At 44.7% G+C, this 15,283-nt stretch overlaps 1 protein-coding gene across 1 annotated transcript in view; it reads left to right on the top strand.

Annotated features, from left to right (window-relative positions):
• Window positions 1-13,181, top strand: part of ZBTB9 (zinc finger and BTB domain containing 9) — a 31,606-nt gene extending 18,425 nt beyond the window's left edge. The window contains exon 3 of the transcript XR_004352213.1: window positions 13,062-13,181. The gene's annotated coding sequence lies outside the window, so the exon portion shown is untranslated. The remainder of the gene's footprint in view (window positions 1-13,061) is intronic.
• The last annotated feature ends 2,102 nt before the right edge of the window (window positions 13,182-15,283 follow it).

The following is a 15,283-nucleotide window of genomic DNA, read 5'->3' on the forward strand; positions in this document are numbered from 1 at the left end:
CAAAAGTCAGGTGGATCTTAGAAAAATCATTGTGGACGATCATAAACTTAATCTGGTGGTTATTCTGACTGCAGCTACTGTCCATATATAATCTCTTTACTGTAGTATCTTTTACTGGACCTGTGACTCATCTAGAAATTGTGTGTCTGTATTTCAAATTTATAAAAATATGGAGCTTTAAAAATATCTTTAAAAAAATAGGTTTCTAGCTTAGTTGCTTTGTGGTCTAAGCATATGGTCTTATATGATAATAACCTTGCAATTTGTTAAGACTTATTTTGTGTCCTAATACATAGTGAATTTTTGCCGTTTTTGTAAATGTCCCATGTGTACTTGATAGGAATGTAAATTCTCTAATTGTATGCAAGTTTGCTAATCTATGGTGTGCTAATATATTTCTTACTTTGCTTGATCTAGAAATTTCTGAGAGATATGTTAAAAATCTCCCATTGTCGTTAGAAATTATAAACGTCTCCTTATAATTCTGTCAGTTTTTGCTTTTTATATCTATAGACTATATGATTTTGTGCATACAAATTAAGAATTATTAATTCCTCCTTATGAATTTTATCATCTGTGATTATGTAGAGATTCCCCTTCATTTCTTTTTTTTTTAAATTAATTAATTAATTTATTTATTTATTGGCTGCGCTGGGTCTTCGCCGCTGCACGCGGGCTCCCTCCAGCTGCAGCGAGCGGGGGCCACCCCTCGTTGCAATGTGCACGGGCCTCTCATCGCGGTGGCGCCTCCCACTGCAGAGCACGGGCTCTAGGCGCGTGGGCCTCAGTAGTTGTGGCACGTGGGCTCAGTAGCCGTGGCGCACGGGCTCAGCCGCTCAGCGGCATGTGGGATCCTCCCGGACCAGGGATCGAACCCGTGTCTCCCGCATTGGCAGGCGGACTCCCAACCACTGCGCCACCAGGGAAGCCCCTCCCCTTCATTTCTAATAATGCTTTTTCTTTTGGTTAATTTTTGCCTGGTATGTCTTTTTCCATCAATTTATTTTCAACGTTTCTGTGTGTGTGTGTGTCTCTCTCTCTTTTTTTAATGTTTATTTATTTATTTATTTGGCTGTGCCAGGTCTTAGTTGCGGCATGCGGGGTGTTCGTTGCCACGTGCGGGATCTTTGTTGAATAGATCTTTGTTGCATAGATCTTTGTTGCATACGGGATCTTTATTTGCGGCATGTGGGGTCTTTAGTTTTGGCGTGCGAACTCTTAGTTGCAGCATGTGGGATGTAGTTCCCTGACCAGGGATTGAACCCAGGCCCCCTGCATTGGGGCATGGAGTCTTAGCCACTGGACCACCAGGGAAATCCCACTGTGTCTCTTTATTATTTGTTTATTTATTTATTTTTAATAAATTTATTTATTTCTGGCTGCGTTGGGTCTTCGTTGCTGCGTGCGAGCTTTCTCTAGTGGCGGTGAGCGGGGGCTACTCTTTGTTGTGGTGTGCGGGCTTCTCATTGCAGTGGCTTCTCTTTGTTGCTGAACATGGACTCTAGGCACATGGGCTTCAGTAGTTGTGGCACGTGGGCTTAGTAGTTGTGGCTCTCGGGCTCTAGAGTGCAGGCTCAGTAGTTGGAGCGCACGGGCTTAGTTGCTTCGCGGCATGTGGGATCTTCCCGGACCAGGGGTCAAACCCGTGTCCCCTGCATTGGCAGGCAGATTCTTAACCACTGCGCCACCAGGGAAGTCCCTGCATTAGTTTCTTTATTGTGTCCCTTAAGCCCCTTCTAATTTTGAACAGTCGTTTTTTTCATGACACTGATTAGCTGAATAGACAAGGCTGGTTGTCCTGTGGAATAGCCCACCTTCTGTTCTGGTCTGATTGCTTCCATGTAGTGGTGTTTAGCATGCTTCTCTTTCCTCTAGATTTCCTTTAAACTGCAAGTTAGATCCAAAGGCTTGGTTAGATTTAAATCAAACTTTATTGGCTAGATCACATCACAGGTGATGCAATATTTATACCAGAAGACAGTAATATCTTACTGATCCACTTGTTATATAAGTATTCTTGTACAAAGTTATATGCTAAGATTGTGTCCTTTGTTAATAGTTTGCTTCAGATTTTTTCTAGACAGAACTTCTGTTGATAGATTCCAGTGAGGATACAATGAAAAAGAGAGTGGGAAGAGTGTTGGAAAAACGCATGCTGAAGATGGTGGACATATACATTTAACTTCTAACTAGGGACTTCCCTGGTGGTCCAGTGGGTAAGACTCTACACTCCCAATGCAGGGGGCTCGGGTTCTATCCCTGGTCGGGGAACTAGATCCCACATGCATACCAAACTAAGAAGTCCGCATGCTGCAACTAAGAATCCGCATGCTGCAACTGAAAAAACATGCCACAATGAAGATCCCAAGTGCTGCAACTAAGACCCAGCAGAGCCTAAATAAATAAATAAATAAAAACCCTTCTAACTAGCATGAGTTGGGACCACATAGAATATGCCTCTGCACGGGTAGGAGAATTTTTCTAGGATATAAATCTAAAGAGTAGCACTGCTGGGTGGGAGGCAATTTCATCTTCAGCTTTTCCAAATTACTTGATACCAAATTACTCTCCAGTTTGCCCATTTACACCTCCACCAGCAGCAGGTAGATATTTCTTTTTCCCAATGCTTGGTATTTTCAGATTTTTTTTTTTTTTTACTTTTGCCAATATCATTATGTGAAATAATATCTCATTGTGGTTTTTTAAAAGTTATTACACACATCATGACATTTTGCCCCTAAATTCTTGAGTATTCATTCATCTTATGAAAATAAGGACATTTCTTACGTAAGCACAATATCGCTATCACTAATAACACAATAATTCCTTACACCATCTAATACTAAGTCTGTATTCATATTTCTCCAACTGTCTAAAAAACCAGTAAGAATTTAGGTAAACCTGAACAGGAGTAGACTGTATACTGGGGGTTTGTTCAAGTCACCTTCATTCTCGAATGATGGTTTAGCTTAGTCTAATGGTCTAAGTTGCCAGATATTTCCTCCAAGACCTATGAAGATAGTAGTGCACTGTCTTTTGGTTTCTCTAGTTGCTGTTGAGAAGTTTGCTATTTGTCTGGGCTTCACTGCTTTGTGGAAAACATATGTTTTCTTTCTGCTTTCTTTTCAAATATTCCCCCAGTCTTTGAGTTCTTCAGTTTCTTTCTGATGTATCTGGGTGAGGATTTAGTGTCTCTTGGGACTCATTTCCTGACACTGAGAATTCTTGTCCAAAATCAGTTCTGGATGATGATCAACCATGATCTGTTCTCATCATGTCATTATCTGTTTTAAGAGCCTAAAATAGTGCCTGACATACATTAGGTGCTTATAAATAGTTGTTGAATGAATCTGTAAATAAATGAGCCTTTTTCTCCACTCCCCCTCATTCTCTCTATTCTCTCCTGCTCAAAATTTTTTCAGGCATTTGTTAGAACATTTCATTCTATCCACCATGCCTCTTCCTCTCTTTTACACATTTTTCGTCTCATTATCTTTCTGGTCTACATTTTAGATACTTTTGTCAGATTTATCTTTCAATGCCCAATTCTAACTTCAGCTACTTCTAATCTTCTGTTTAACCGATCCATTGAGTTTATATTCGTCATTTGTAATCATTGATACCTGGCTGATCTTTTTTATAGCATTCTGTTTATTTCATGCTTTTGATTCTTTGTTTCTGTTTTTTTTAATTTAAATTTATTTTATTTTTGGCTGCACTGGGTCTTCATTGCTGCATGCGGGCTTTCTTTAGTTGTGGTGAGCAGGGGCTACTCTTTGTTGCGGTGCGTGGGCTTCTCATTGCGGTGGCTTGTTGCGGAGCACAGGCTCCAGGTGCATGGGCTTCAGTACCTGTGGTGTGTGGGCTCAGTAGTTGTAGCTCGCAGGCTTAGTTGCTCCACGGCATGTGGGATCTTCCCGGACCAGGGCTCGAACCCGTGTCCCCTGCATTGGCAGGTGGATTCTTAACCACTGTGCCACCAGGGAAGCATGATTCTGTGTTTTATGACTAATCATTTTTAATCATACTTATAGCTTGAATCTTGTAATTCCATTGTCTGAAGTGCTTGAGTGTCTAATTCTGCTGTTTGTTATGTAGGCAAACTCTCATTCATTGTGGATTATTTCCTTGTAGGTTTTCTGATTTTGGATTGTGAGCTCATGTTGATGACCTTGAGACAGACCTTCATAGGCTATTGTGAAGATCAGATAAATTAACTCATATGATGGTGTGTCTCAAGACCAGGTGAGAATAAAATCACATTGAAAAGAATACATAAAAGGGCCAGAATGATCCACCAGGTCATGCCGTGTAAAAATAAACAAACAAAACAAAAAACCCACCAGAGTGACATGCTTAAGCCATCAAACCCTGGCAAGAATCACACAAGGAAATAATATCAAAAACTCTCTTCCATGTGCCAAGCACTTTACTCATATTATCTTTAACCTTCATAACAACTGCAAGGAAGGTGATAGTCCTATTTTATGGAGCAGAAACTGCAACAAGGTCATTAATTTATAGCTAATTGGGGAACCCTAGTTAAAACCCAAGTCTGGATGATTGTAAAGTTCATGCTCTTTCAAATTCACTCCATTATCCCTCAAAACTATTATTAGAAAAAAAGAATTATCATTTGGACTTCATATGTATTTTTTCCCAGTTTCAATTTTAATTCAGGCCAGTTACCCCCATGGATCATAAAAATGTGTTAAATAATTAATGAAAAGGGAAAAAGAATGCATAAAACTACGAAAGAATTGCATTTTAAGTAGAGAAATTTTAGTTTTCATTTTTCCAATTTGGGATTTTGTTTATGTACAAAAAAGGCAATTAGCTTACTTATGAGAAACCCCTAGAGCTCCCAGAATCGAATAAAAATGTATCTGAGCTGAGCATTCCAAATCCAACAAAGCAAACAAGTGTAAATTTAATTCCTTAATAAGGAATTTGCAGATGTAGCCTCAACATAGACAATTTTACATCAATAAACTGGGAAGCATTAAAGCCAATTGGTAGCAATAAGTTTCAGTGTTTGCTACCCAGGCCCAGACAGGCTGATGGGATGGGCCCACTAGGAACATTAGGTTCTGGGCCCACCCCTCCTGCCTGTCAAGCTCTTCTGAGGGTCATCTTCCAGGGAAGAGCCAGGGATGTTCAGGAATTACCAACTGTTTTAAATATTGTCAACATAAATTGCACCCAGCATTTGGAGTTAGGGAATCTGATTTTGATAAGGTAGACTCAATTCACTATTTAAAATATATGGTATGAGTTTATTTAAGGTACAGGTCTGGGTCTCTTGATTTAATCAACAGTCCACCAAAAGTTGGTACTTGTCATTTGATATAAATTTAATATATAATCTTCATATCCCAGATTTGGCTGTAGGTTACATTTTATTATACGGACTTTAAAAAGTTTAATGCTGTTAAATAATTAACTAAATGAAGTTAATCAACTTTGCAAATGTATCCACAGAAAATGGAAAGATGATTTTGTTAATGTACTTAGCAAAAATAGATGATGCAAATAACTGAAGTCACTGGGAGATTAACTCTCTCCAACTAATTGGTCAGATTTGCATTTTGGCTGTTTATTTTTACCAGACTCTGTGAGAAGACCAACCACCATTACAAAAAAATACTGACATTATAAAACTATTTTATTTTTCTAAAACAGCCATGCCATATAATCTGGATTATTTCTTCTATGACAAATGTGTACTGACTTTAACAAAACAAATTAGATGATTTTTTTAAATTAATTTATTTGTTTGCTTAACACAACCTAATGTTCAGCATTCTCTCGGAGGGGCCTTTTTTTGTGTGTGGTACGCGGGCCTCTCACCGCTGTGGCCTCTCCCGCTGCAGAGCACAGGCTCCGGACGCGCAGGCTCAGCGGCCATGGCTCACGGACCCAGCCGCTCCGCGGCATGTGGGATCTTCCCGGACCGGGGCACGAACCCGTGTCCCCTGCATCGGCAGGCGGACTCTCAACCACTGTGCCACCAGGGAAGCCCTAGATGATTTTAATACTATGACAGCAATACAAATAAAATATTTTAAAACTGAATTTTGTAATCGTCTCAACTAAAAAAATCACCTTGGCTTCCTATTGAGTTAGAGCCTCTTAAAGATAAACCTTCTTCCTTTTTCAATTTCCACAGGCTACAGAATGAATTATCCCAAATGAAAACCTTCTTTCCACATCTGCCTTAATAAAGCCACTACCAGCTGCATGAGGGCCGTCATCCCAGCTGCTTGCAGCCCGTGCAAGGCTGGGATGGCGGCCCTCATAATTGTCTCTGCACGGGCCTGTGCAAGGGTTTCTCTGAGCTCTGACCCTAAGGTCAGGACTGTTAGGTGACAGGGGGTACACATGCCACTGCACAAAAGCACTATAGGTGCCTCTCTAGAAGGTAGTACTCTATACATACCCGCAAGCATTGCCCAAGATTCCCAGCTCCCTGAATCCTGCCCAGTGTTGAGTACTTCCCTCCTTCTAACTTTTCTCTCACTGATTGGTAGAGTGGTTATCTCACTGACATGAGTTTCTCATCACTTACTGCATTTATCATTTCTAGAAGTTCAATTTGGTTCTTTTTCAAACCTGCCATATTACTTTTTCTAGTTTCCTGTTTCCTGCAGATATATTCAACCTATTTCTTTAAGATCATATACCTCGTTATTTTATAGTCTGTATCAGATAGTTTCAATATCTAAAGTCTTTACATGGGGCTGCCCCTAGGCCATAGGACACCTTTAAGCAAATTAGAAAAAGTGGCCCTCTTCAAGCATATTTTTGGAAAAATTAGAAGATTATCAGAAAACCTGACCAGCTCTGTCAGGAAAAGAACTTTCCGGCACTCTGGAGGCATACACATGCACCCACACTGTCACCCCCTCACACAGTCCCTGGGTGCTGGACACACAGCTGCTGATGGCCACGTACCCTGTGCCACCCTTGCCACCAGGTATCAGATTTGAAGTCTAGCAGCCACAGAAATTGGGCTTCTAGGGCAGTGGGCTGGAGCCTAATTTCCTTGTGCCCCAAGTTATCTTTGACTATATGCTGGTCATTCTATTTGAAAAACCATTTGTAGGGATAATTTGAGGGCAAGGATGAAGGTAATTTCCTCCATAGAGAATTTGTTTTGCTTCTTCCAGGAGCCTGGATACATTGTTGGTACTGAGCTACCCAAAGTCAAGTCTTGGGTTACCCTGGGTAACCCAGGCAAACAGAACCAGGCTGTCATTCTGGCAGGTTGGTCCACTTCTAGTTTACCCTCATCCTGGCTTATTGGGGGGAAGGTGTCTCCTGTTTGACTTCCCACCAGGGCAGGTCCTGGGCTGTGATGGAGACCCATTCATCTCTAGATGCCATCAAAAGGAAAGTTCAGCCCTCCCCTAGTGGGCAAAGGTCCTTCCATCAAAAGGAAAGTTCAACCCTCTCCTAGTGGGCAAAGGTCCTTCCTTAGCAGGAGAGCAGCCTCTGGGCTCCTCCCTCTTTGGTTCTGGTGACCTACAGAGTGATGCTGTCCCATCTTGTCAGTTCTTTACAGAGGATGTTTTCAACATTTTATCCAGCTTACTTAGTTGTTTTCAGCAGGAGGGTGGCTGGAGAGAGCTACCTTGCTATTACCTGAAAGAGAAGTCCTGTTGTTTTCATCTGCATTTCTTTGATTAGTTGTGAATCCCAGTATCTCTTCTGACACTGGAAGCAGTTCAAGTTTCCTTTTCTGTGAAATGCCCTCTTTTCTCACAGCCTCCTGCCTTTCTCTTGTTGATTTGCACATGTTCCTTAAACACTGTAGGTATTAATTCCGTGCTCGTTTAATGTAATATCTTTTCCTAGTCTGCTCTCTATCCTGTCAGTACCTTGATGGTGTCCTTTATTAACAGAAATCCTGGATTTTGATGTGGGCAAATTTACTGTACTGTCCTCCTCTAGAAGGCTTGCAATGTGTCATTATCATCCTTCATGACTGTTGCTCAGACAGAGCCAGTTCTCCCAGCCTCCTTTGACCTGCACCAAGTAGAGGGGCGCTGCCTCAAGCTTGCATTTTCACAGGCTAAGTCTGCAGCGTCGGCGACCTCACCACATTGCTGCTTCATTTGTTAGCTTCCCATAAAAACCCCAGTCCCTCACATGTGTTTCTGTTAAACCAGATACCCCCTCATCCTGCGCTTATGAAGTTAAGTTTTAGACCTTCAGGCGGAATACAGATCTCTATTATTTTTCATCCCGATTCAGCCCACCATTCCAGGCTGCTAGGTTATTTTTGGAGCCTGATTCTGTCATCCAGTGCTTTGGCTGTCCCAGTTTTGTGCCACCTGAAACTTTGATAAATATGTCATCCATTCCCATGTCCAAGTAACTGGTAAGAATGTGGAACATGAGGGGACTTAGGCCAGAGCCCTGGAACATGTCCCTGGAGGTCTCTTTCAGGCAGTTATTGACCAATTAATGATCACATTCCACCAAGAGTGACTGAGGAGCATTTAAATGCCTGAGCCTGGGCTAAGTGCTGGGAGTACAGAAGTGGCAAATGAAGTAAGTTCTCCACCCTCAGAGGGTTCACATTCTAGTGGAGGAGACAGATGCAATTAAATATCATATAGGGACTTCCCTGGTGGCCCAGTGGTTAAGACTCTGCGTTTCCAATGCAGAGGGTGCGGTTCGATCCGTGGTTAGGGAACAAAGATCCCACATGCCATGCGGCCAAAAATAAAATAAAATAAAACCATTAAAAACATGATATAAATTCTAAAACACTTGTTCACTGCTTTTGTTTTTAGAAAGAGCTCCCTCATGGACTATCTCCTTTGAGCCCTGTTTGGGATAGGCAGCCAACTGGGAGTAAATTTATTTAACCAAAAACCATCCTACATTTCCCAAGTTCTCCATAATGCTGTTAGGAAATTAGTCCAACGGTCTGCTGAAGTTCAGGTGTATACAGTACTAGTAGAAGTATTCCCACCAGGACAGAGACCTGTTCCTTGTGAATGCATGCAGTGCCCCTTTATAACTGATTATTATTTGTTCATAATCCACTGCCAGTTTCCTCTGTGGCACTTCCTCACAGGTCTCCAAGGCAAGTTCCCTCATTCTGCTGGGATGTAATTCATCAGGGCCAGGAGATTCAAGACGACCTTACAGTCCTCACATCCTCACTGTTTATCTGAGGAGGGTATTTACCCTTCAGGCCAGCAATTCAAGGGAGCCTGGCAAAGCCCTCTTCAGGGTCCACTCCAGCCCCTCTGCTGCTGGGAGGTAGTAACACAGTGTTTCTCCAGCTGGGGGGTGGGGGTGGGGGGCTGTCCCTTTAGTGAATTATGAAATGCATTAAGCAGGTCGGGACCAGCATTTCCTTTTAAATAAAACGGAATGCATAGAATAGAAAGAAGGGTACACATTTTATGAAATTTTCCTTTCAGTTATATATTATATGTATATGCTCTGGATCTAAAATACATCCCTTACTGTGGATCCAAAAAGTTTGAAAGTTACTGGCATAGTTATTAAACTGGTCCTGTTGAGTCAGCGATGTGACTTTGGGCAAGTTAACCTAAGAGAATTTCCTCATTGATTAAACAAGATTGTAACCCCTATCTCCTTGGGTTGTTGTGAGGATTAAATGACATAAGAAGTGCAAATTGCTTAGGTCAGCACCCGGAATATAATGTGTCCAGAAGATGCTTTAAAGATACACGTGCATGGCCTCGTTCCTCTCTCATCCCCAGCGCTATTAATTTCACTTCCAACTTTTTATTTTCGGCAGTTTGGAGAAGAAAGTCTGTGGCTTTCTAGCAATCCTGGATTTTATAGATATTGTCTCTCTCATCTCAGAGGGTTTCAGGGCTCATAAACCTGCTTCTCCCGCGGCTCGAGGCCGGCGCCGTGTGCAGTTTGTGCGCGGATCTGCTGGCCCCATACCACCCTCTGCCGTCGAAGATCGGCCTCCCGGGCCCCTCTGGTTACGTGGGTGGGGGTGGGGATGAGGGTTTTGTTTTCAAATGCAGGCTGTCTCCTTCCTTTCCCTCTGACGGAAGGAAACCTTTCCCCTGCCTGTCCTCCCAGCCTTGTAAGCTTTCTCACGTCCCGGGTTCGAGGTGATTCTCCTCTTCCTTGCACCCCGGCTCCTTGGCCGGGGGCCGAGGCGCGCTCACCCATCGCCCCGCCTCATTCTGGCGTCGCCCCCGCCGTTCTCGGGCCGAGGGTGCTGGGGCCATCTGCCCGCCTGAGTCTGGGGGGCCGCCCAGCTGGTAACCCCGTCTCTCTGGGCCCGGGTCCAAGGGGCGGGACGGGTAGACTGCGGAGCCCACCTCCTCCCAGGAGCAGGCACCTGGTTGGCTGCTTTATGGCCACGTGAAAGCACGGCAGGCCTGGCTCAATTCGATCCTCATTCCGTCAGGCCTTCACGTCAAGTGCTGAGGATACGGAAATGATCAAGTATTGGTCCCAGCTTTCAAAAAGCTCCGTCTAGTCCTATGCCTTTAACGCCACCCCTCAAAAAATTCTGTATCAAGCAGCAGGTGTGGTGGGGAGAAACTCTAAGAAGGTTCTAACAGGGGAAATTAACCTATCTTAATAATAAAATTTAAAATCAAATATGTAATGAGTTTATAAAGTAAGGAACAGAATAGGATCAAGGAAATTTGAGGGATGAAGCAAAGTTTGATTTTAAAAAAGACTTCCCATTTCAAGGATTTTCCTCTTATCTATAAAACAGGAACCATCCTCGTTTTTATTTTCAGATTACATATTTGGTGCCATGTGTCGAGAGGGTAGCAGGTTACTGGGACATCACTTTGAGGCCGTGCTGAATGCAGCATCGCACCAACAAAACCCTGGGTTATAAAGAAGTCCACTGCACTTGTGGAGACAGGTCTCTAAGTGACTGTGGGACATTCCCCTCTCTCCACAACTAGCAAAGAAACATCACTTAGAAAAAACTTTGCAATTGGTACATAAGTAGGCAATGAAATGGATATTTCTCAAATGTTCCAAGGTTATACACCCTTTTCAGCAATCCCATTAGAACTAGGCTATAATCTTTTTTTTTTTAATTAATTAATTTTTGGCTGCGTTGGGTCTTTGTTACTGTGCGCGAGCTTTCTCTAGTTGCATCAAGCAGGGGCTACTCCTCGTTGCAGTGCGGGCTTCTCATTGCGGTGGCTTCTCTTGTTGCGGAGCACGGGCTCTAGGCGTGCGGGCTTCAGTAGTTGTGGCTCGTGGGCTCTAGAGCACAGTCTCAGTAGTTGTGGCTCACGGGCTTAGTTGCTCTGCAGCATGTGGGATCTTCCTGACCCAGGGATCGAACCTGTGTCCCCTGCATTGGCAGGCGGATTCTTAACCACTGTGCCACCAGGGAAGTCCTTTTAATTTTTAAAAATGACTATTTGATTATATAGAAACTATCTTTCTACAACCCTCCTTTAGCCAAAAATAGGTTATAAATTTTTTTAAACCTGTGCTTTACAAACCATGTGGACTTTGTGTGTCAAATTCAATTCCAAAAGAAATTGATGTTAAAAAAAAAAAAAGGAATTGATGTTATGGGAAGATCAGTTGAGCAGAGCCCTAACCCTGAAAACATTACAGTTGCATGTCCGGCCCATCTTATCCACAGTGAGAAGTGTATGTAAAACAAGTAGAAATGTTTGCTTCCATCGTATGGTTTGAAGTACATCTGACAATGGGAGGATGGGAGGAGATACAGGGCTCCTGCTGGTGTTGGGGGTGACACTGCCAGCCCCCGCAGCATTTCTTCAGCTAGGGTTGGCTGAAAGAGACAGAAAGGAAAACGGGGTTGGGGGGGGTGACTCAACACTTCGAAACACTTCGATTTGGCATTCCTCAGTCTGGGGATGAGGACAGAGAAGGGGAAGAGCTGGGAGGTGATGAGCAATTGCTGGGGTGACGATAGAGGCCAGCGAGGCAAACCTATGGAGGGAGGGTTGCATGCAGTCCAGCCTCAGTGAGTCCAGGAAAGGGCCAGGCACCCTCCCTCTGCACCCCTCCCCCACCCAGTGCTGTGCAGGGGGCAGAGCTCAGGGAACAGCTCCTGCAGGTAGCAGGCAGCAGTGGTCCTCCTAGACATCACCTAGCAACTGCTCAGAACAAAGATGCAGGAGACAGCTGATTATTTCTCCCTCCCCTTCTCCTCCAGTTCATTCCATCAGCTGCATTAGACAGGATGCTAGCTAGTCCCTGCCATTGTGGAGTTAACTTCGTAAGCTGATGACCCTGAACAAGTGAGTTGAAAGAATAGGGCACCCAACTTCTTTAGGGTGCCTTGGAAAACCTTTTTGAAAAAGTTATGTTTCAACTAACCTGAAATACATCCTGCCCCCCAAGCCATCTTCCTCCAGGTGCTATCCCTTTCCAGTGAGTCATTTCATCCTGGCATCACCATCTTTTGTCTGCACATCAAAATCTGGCCTATGGGAGGGAGGGAGATGCAAGAGGGAAGAGATATGGGAACATATGTGTATGTATAACTGATTCACTTTGTTATAAAGCAGAAACTAACACACCTTTGTAAAGCAATTATACCCCAATAAAGATGTTAAAAAAAAAAAATCTGGCCTACTCTGGCCAAGGCCCCTTCTCTTTTGTTCAAGGCTGAGATTGCCTCACCCTACCATTCCCCAGAGCACACCACTATTTGTGTCCCTGTCTAAGCAATCCTATGGAAAAGAGCTGGGGCGGACTTTTGCCATTCATTGGAGATCTGGGCACTGGCCTTAATGCCAAGCGTAATGTAGGTGTCCTGCATGTAAGACCGCTTCTTTCTCCTGGAAGCTGGGGGATTGGATTTAGTCTGTGAGGACAAGTGTCTCATGGCTGCAGGAGGACATGCAACTTATTTTATGGATGGCTGCCTCAGTACCAAAGGTAGCCCGGTCTCTGAAAGCCTTCAGCGTAACCGTCAGGGCTTCCAGAGGTGCCCACAGGAGCTCGGGCCATTATAAATTTGTTCTCTTCTAGCTCCTGCCCACCTGCTTTGGCAGTGCTGTCCCCCCAACCCCCAGTCAAGCTTGTGTTGCTTCCAGGCATCTAGAGACCTGACGCCCACTGCAGTGGCTGATTCCAGAAAGGCCATGGCTGTGTAACAGGAATGCTGTGATACAACTCCTTCCCCACCTCCTCCATCTCCTCCTCCTGAGAACGTGTGTGTGGGAGCGCTGCATCCGACACGGAGAGTTCGGTATAACAGGATCCTTGCTTTCATCAGGCAAGTGTGACTCAGTCTTACCCTCTAGCTCTACACATGCTTGCCGTCTGCACTCCCTCTGCCCCCGTTCTCTCCAGAACGGGCTCACATGCTTCCTTACCGTCCCTCCACCGACTAAACCTGTAGTGAGTGGGTTGATTGGTGCCCCGCAAAAGATATGTCCACATCCCAACCCCAGGAACTTATGAAAGTTAACTGATTTAGAAAAAAAAGTGTTTGCAGATGTAATTAAGAATCTTGAGATCGTCCTGGATTATTGGGCGATCCCTAAATCCAATGCTGAGTGTCCTGAGAGACACATAAGGAGAGATACAGACAGAATAGAGGGCCTTGTGAAGAAGGAGGCAGAGAATGGAGTGCTACAGCCACAAACCAAGGAACATCTGGAGCCTCCAGGTGCTGGAGCAGGCAAAGAGTGATCCCCTAGAGCCCTTGGAAGGAGCCCAGCCCTGCTGATACTATGGTTTTAGACATCTGGCCTCCAGAATTGTGAGGATAAATTCCTGTTGTTTCAAGCCACCAGCTGGTTGTCATTTGTCATGGTGGCCCCAGGGGACTAATACACCACCCTTGGACAAACCCAGTGTCCCATTCCGAGTTCCGCTCTTGAAATGGAACAGGACCCTATGGTCTATGCCCCCCATGTCCTCAGCTTGCCTTTTGTTCGTGGAAAAACTTTTGCCAAAGAATAAGTTTAATCAGAGAAGTGAGACAATGCAGAAACAAAGGAAAACTGTCAAAGGAGACCAAATAATAATAGTTTAGTCATTAAGCATAGTCAAGGACTTTTAGTGCCTTCTTAAGGGCTACAGATAATATTCTGAGCCATATCCTGTGAGCTGTCTTACAGATACTGAAACCCCCACCAGGTTGAAGAAGTTTGGCTGCGTTGGGTCTTCGTTGCTGCGTACGGGCTTTCTCTAGTTGTGGCTCGCGGGGGCTACTCTTCATTGCGGTGCTCAGGCTTCTCACTGCAGTGGCTTCTCTTGTCGCGGAGCACGGGCTCTAGGGTGCATGGCCTTCAGTAGTTGCGGTGCATGGGTTCAGTAGTTGTGGCACACAGGCTTAGTTGCTCTGCGGCATGTGGGATCTCCCCAGACCAGGGATTGAACCCGTGTCCCCTGCATTGGCAGGAGGATTCTTAACCACTGCACCACCAGGGAAGTCCATGGGTGGACTCCTTGACGGACCCTGAGAGTCCACTTTTGGCTGAAGGCTTTTCCACACCGTTCTTAAGCCTTCTTCACAGAATAAATACGCTGATGGACAGTGACATGGGGCCGATGCCTGAAGGCTTTTCTGCACTCGCCACACGTGCAAGGCTTTCCCCAGAGTGACTACTCAGAAGATCCAAGTGTTGGGAGCTTTTGTACCCATGGGGCTTCTCTCCGGTGTGAACTCTGCAGTGAACAGAGGTTAGTGTGATATACACGACAGCTCTTCCACACTTGTGGTGTGTACATGGCCCACCTGGGATGTGAACTCTGGTGTGTAATGAGGTGTGACCCGTCTCTGAAATCTCTCCTGTATTCTTTTTTTTTTTTTTTTTTATAAATTTATTTATTTATTTACTTATTTTTGGCTGCGTTGGGTCGTCGTTGCTGCACGTGCGCTTTCTCTAGTTGCAACGAGCGGGGCCTACTCATTATTGTGGCTTCTCTTGTTGCGGAGCACGGGCTCTAGGTGCGCGGGCTTCAGTAGTTGTGGTGCGTGGGCTCAGTACTTGTGGCTCGCGGGCTCTAGAGCGCAGGCTCAGTAGTTGTGGCACACAGGCTTAGTTGCTCCGCGGTATGTGGGATCTTCCCAGACCAGGGCTTGAACCCGTGTCCCCTGCATTGGCAGGCGGACTCCCAACCACTGCACCACCAGGGAAGTCCCTCTCCTGTATTCTTTACGTTCTATACAGCTTCTCTCTAGTGTGGACTGTTTGACCAACAATAACAGTGGCCTCCTGGGGACTTCCCTGGCGGTCCAGTGGTTAAGACTTCGCCTTCCAATGCAGGCGGTGCAGGTTTGATCCCTGGTCGGGGAGCTAAGATT

This window comes from Phocoena sinus, chromosome 11, assembly GCF_008692025.1.
Source record: "Phocoena sinus isolate mPhoSin1 chromosome 11, mPhoSin1.pri, whole genome shotgun sequence".
Taxonomy (NCBI): Eukaryota; Metazoa; Chordata; class Mammalia; order Artiodactyla; family Phocoenidae; genus Phocoena; species Phocoena sinus.